At 42.0% G+C, this 4,995-nt stretch overlaps 1 pseudogene; it reads right to left on the reverse strand.

Annotated features, from left to right (window-relative positions):
* Window positions 1-2,368: 2,368 nt before the first annotated feature.
* The window catches only part of LOC149098808 (ATP-binding cassette subfamily C member 4 pseudogene), a 3,743-nt pseudogene continuing 1,116 nt past the window's right edge, over window positions 2,369-4,995 (reverse strand).

A 4,995-nucleotide genomic window follows, 5' to 3' on the forward strand; every position in this document is an offset into this window, starting at 1 on the left:
ACTTGGATTTTCGAGTTAGGATTTCGAGTTGGATTTTCGAGTAAGGATATAGAGTCGGTTTTTTTTCACTAGTAATCCAGCTGCAACGAATCGGCGAGTTTGTCCGTAAACCGTCTCGTAGATTTCCAGTCCAATACAGCCAACAAAAGAATTCCTGTAGGGGTGGGGTTAGTGTTTTGCCTTTTTATTGCGCGTAAACAGCTACATTTAAATCACGTGGTGCCAGAACGACCAAAAGGAGGAATAAACCTATACATCGAGCTCGAGAAACATAAGCTCGATCAGATAGCTGCAAGGAACAAAAGAATGTTTCTGGAGAAACGTATAGCTTTCTCGAAGTAAAGCTACAGCGTCTCAGAAGAAAAACGTGCAAGGACAAATGATATAATATCCGTGATAAGAATCTATCCACTATACTTGCAAAAAGTTTTAATCGCAGCCGGCCCGGCGTCACAATATAGAATGCAAGTAAGCAAAATTCATATTTTGTCCCTCGAAAGCAAACACATGGAGACTTACAACATATCTTGCAATATCAATGACCCTAAAAGAGGCATAAACACATGGCAAATTACAGGGGTGTCAAACTCGACGAAGCGACAAGCAGATAAGAGTGGAAGTCATGCAGACCTATGACCTCTGAAACGTTTGCTATAGCACGGTCTTACGGCTCAACTCTACTTAAAATTCCTCCTTGTAACACAACATGAAGTGCCCTTCATAAACACGAGTGAAGCAACAAAATGGTCGATTGACCGAACAGAGAACGGCAAATGTACAAATGTCACTAACCGTAGGAGTCGTGCAGGCTTGTCAACCCCATTTTACACTGATGTCACTGATTAGCCATCTAGTGCTAGAAATCTAGAAAAAATGCTGTTAAAAACAAAACAAAACAAAACAAAACAAAAAATAACGAGGTCGAGCTTCAAACAAATAAGGATCGAAAAGTACATTACGCCATTGGCTAGCTCTATCTTGACCAATAGGAGTCGTGTTTGGCCTGTCAACCATTTAAATCATCAAACCACTAAAAATGTATTGAAATCCCGCCAAAAAATCTAACTCGAAAATCCAACTCGAAAATCCAACTCGAAATCCTAACTCGGTAAATAGGCAACCTCGAGCCTACCAGGCCTTGCACAAGATCGAGATTCCAAGAAAGCTGGTAAAAAAAAAGACTGGGAGACCAACATAAGCGCTAAAAAATCCACGAAATTGGGTAAAAGGTATACGGCACCTACGGTTTTTGAAAGATCATTTGGCTCCCCTAGATGAGGAAGTGAAGTCGCATTCCACTAATTAACTGATTCTCTAAATTTTGGCTTTCATCTGTCTCTCTTTTTTCTTGGTACGGACAAAAGCGCAAACTTCTATAAACGGATAAAGGGTTCTATACTTTCTATCCGCCGATACAAAATTAAATCGAGTTACTAAACCCTCTGACTGGAACGTTGCAGATGAGAACTGTATGTACGTGCTTTCTCCTTCCTTGCGGAATATTCATCTTACGAACCCGAGAAGCCTAAACAACCAATTGTCAAACTTCCAGATAAAAACTTAATTGAACGACTCCAGAGATTCCATACGCTTGTTAAATGCGCAAAGAAAGGTACAACAGCTTTACATATAACGTTCAGTGCTCATGGTCGGAAACTCGTTTATTGCGTGACAATGTTTTGTCGTGTTGCTATCTGTTCGTTAGTCTTCAGTTGTTTGAGTGGACCTGCCCCTAGCGATCCCTAGTCAATGATCGTTTGTTTGTTTGTATATGGAACGCGAGAAAGATAAGAGCGCCGGCAATATCAGTTTGTTCCATTCCTAAAAGCGAATTGGCTGAATGTGTTTTTGGGAAGAGGAAATGAAGATCAATCGTTGCTCTGGTCGCAAAGATAGATTGCTCACGAGGAGCTATGCAAGAAGCGAATTAAGTTCACCGCGGGTGAGTCAAATGAAGAATGTGGAATCGTAGTCTGAGGGGATCGAGTCAGATCTTGAAGAGGAAGGGGCGTGCGAGATTTGATAGTGAAGTACTGTCACAATCAACAATCATGAGAGGGCATGGCAGCTCCTGCTTTAGACATCTCCACATACACTATCACAAAAAGACTAAACAGTTAGTTGAAGCAGGGTAGAAATTTCGTCCATTTTTTAAAATGTTTTACCAATTTATTGCTAGTAGCTGAAACTGTCTGTTCAATTTGGTAAATTGCTTTAACCTTGGCTATGAGGATAAGCGTCGAAGCTGACTAAGTTTACCCTTTTCGGTGTTGCGCGGGTTAATGTTGACCGTCACTGAAAAATCTCGGTTTACCTTCATAGATTCATCCGATCAAATATTTGTCCAGTTTTGACCCCCTACAGCATCTTTGACTTTTTATTTCATTTGTGTTTATTTACGCCTTTAGTCACTACATGCATGTATTCTTGTTAGGTTCAGTCTTTCCCTCTTTGTGTCTGGCGTCTGACCATTCAGTTCAGCAAACAGTCCACCTTTTCTCATCAACACATCAGGTTTATCAAACTCCGCCACACGTTTAGGCTCGATTTCCGCCGCCCTCTCGTGTCCGGTCTACGTACCTCCGATCCCCGAAAAGAGACTTCGGGGGAGGAGCGCGGACTCCTTTCCCGAACAGCGGCTAGTAATCGAGCCTACCACACGTCCGTCGTCGAGAACCAGCATCTTGTCATAATCCAGGATGGTGTTCAGTCGATGAGCAATAGTAATGACTGTGGAATCCTTAAACTTGTCACGAATGACTTTCTGGATCAGACGGTCAGTCTTCAATTCCACATTAGCGGTGGCTTCATCCATGATGATGATCTTGCTCTTCTGGACCAATGCACGAGCCAAGCACACCAATTGCCTCTCACCGACGCTTAAGTTTGTTCCGCACTCTTTCAGCTTGAACTCGAGCTGTCCTGGCAGTTCTGCAACAAGCGTCTTTAACTGCACTTCCTCCAGAGCGGTCCAACGGTATTGATCCGAATACTTCGAGAATGGATCTATGTTCCTTCTTAAGGTACCTCCAAATAGCACCGGATCCTGAGTTGTAACTGCTATGCATCTGTGGGCGTCTTGGAGATTGATGGATATCCACACAATCGATTAATTAACACCTAATACGCACGGGAATTTTTTCTTCTTTGAAAAATCTGGAGGTCATTAAGACTTAGAAACATGAACGTTGATGTCCCTTCAAGTCACGAGGTCCGCCTTGAAAGTAAGTCAAAGAGAGATCTTTTGTGGTCAGGCCTCCTTCATTAGGCCAGGACTCGGGGGGACCGTCATCACTGCTGTAGCCGGGCTCAGAATCGATATTTGTATGCGTCATTACGCGTTCGACTGACGTCATCAAGTTTTCCACTTCTGATGCTGATCGTACACGATGTTGAGTGACGTCCAGTGTTTGCATTGGGTATGTCAGGGCGAGTCCGACCAAGGCTGCAGTAGAAAAATATAGTAAAAACTATTAGTGGAATTTTAAAACAAAATGAACACTCTCTATTGAGGTTGAAGAAATTAAGCGGACGGTTTTGTCGCAATTGTTGTTAGGGCTAGCTGAGAAGTTTTGAAAGACTTGAGCGCGTTGAATACGATTTCCTTTTTCGCAAATATGGAACTGCTGAAACGTTCCCAGAAAAATTGAAGTAATTTAAAAAGGGTTAATTTGTTGTCTATTTCCTGGGGTTTTTGTTCTTCAATGCATTGTGAAGATCTGGCTCGTTAGGTGCCCCTCAAATTTTTCCCGATGGATGACTTTATTTTTATGTCGTTCTTTGTGAAGGACAGCCATAGCAGGAGGATCAAACTGAGTTCGCCCCAAACTCACTGACCAGGATTTTCCGAAACTAAAATGGCAGCCACTGCGACAACCGTGATAAACGTACTACACAGCAGATCAAGGCGTACGCTCAGTCAACGATTAGAAGACACCACCATGAAAAAAGCTTGTGTGTTAATCGTCCTGATACCTAGGAAAAAGGTACAAATTTGTTTGAAGTTATAAAACCAGGCCAATAAGAAATCAATACAGCTGATAATGTAAACCCGGAATGAAATGAAGTTTGGAGTCATAACCCCAGTTTTCACACCTTGGTTAGGTGCAAAATATAACCGACAGTTAATTATAAATATCATCTTTCACATAATCTATCCATTTGACATATTTGTGTAGGTATTGATTCAATATAGACCTGTATTTGCATTTTATTGAATTTTTATCTTGTTAGGTGGTTCTTTGATAAGTTCGTCAATTCATTTCAATAGCTGCTTATTGACGATGAAAAGTAGCCAATGAGCGCCCGGGAATTTCTACAGTAAGTGCGCGTGCATTTGGCAGCCAAGCAGTAATCAGGGGATTTCTGTGCAAGTCACAAGTCGGAGCCAACTAATAGAGATTAGATTTCTGTCACCACTCGCACCTTGCTGTCGAGCGCCTCGACACTTTTAGACATTTTTGTTCCTGAATTTCAATTATAATCTATTTATTACTTGAAAAACGGTATTATTATTTTTATTTTTGACAGTACTCCTCGTCTGAAAGATAACTGCAGATTATTGACTAGATATTTCAATTCTCACGTCTTCACCTTGTATGAGTTTCACTCAGTGGATCGGCACAAAGCGGGCATTGTTTTGAAGGAGTTTGTGGAGTGCAGGTCCAAAACTGACTGAAAGGCAGAATTTGCTGACCTACTTATCAAACCGACCACACAAACAAGGGCTATTAAGCCGTGTGGCTCAGCCAAGTTCAGACTAAAGAATATATTCGCTTATATTGGCAAACGAGGAGGAGGGTTAGCGCAGTGGTGAGAGCAATCGCCTCCCACCAATGTGTCCCGGGTTCGATTCCCAGACCCGGCGTCATATGTGGCTTGAGTTTGGTGTTGGTTCTCTTCCTTGCCCGAGAGGTTTTTCTCCGGGTACTTCAGTTTTCCGCTCTCCTCAAAAACCAACATTTCCAAATTCCTATTCGATTTTGCACTTTATCA

This window comes from Orbicella faveolata, unplaced genomic scaffold (assembly GCF_042242905.1).
Source record: "Orbicella faveolata isolate gen_17 unplaced genomic scaffold, um_ofav_v1 contig_46, whole genome shotgun sequence".
In the NCBI taxonomy this organism is placed as follows: domain Eukaryota; kingdom Metazoa; phylum Cnidaria; class Anthozoa; order Scleractinia; family Merulinidae; genus Orbicella; species Orbicella faveolata.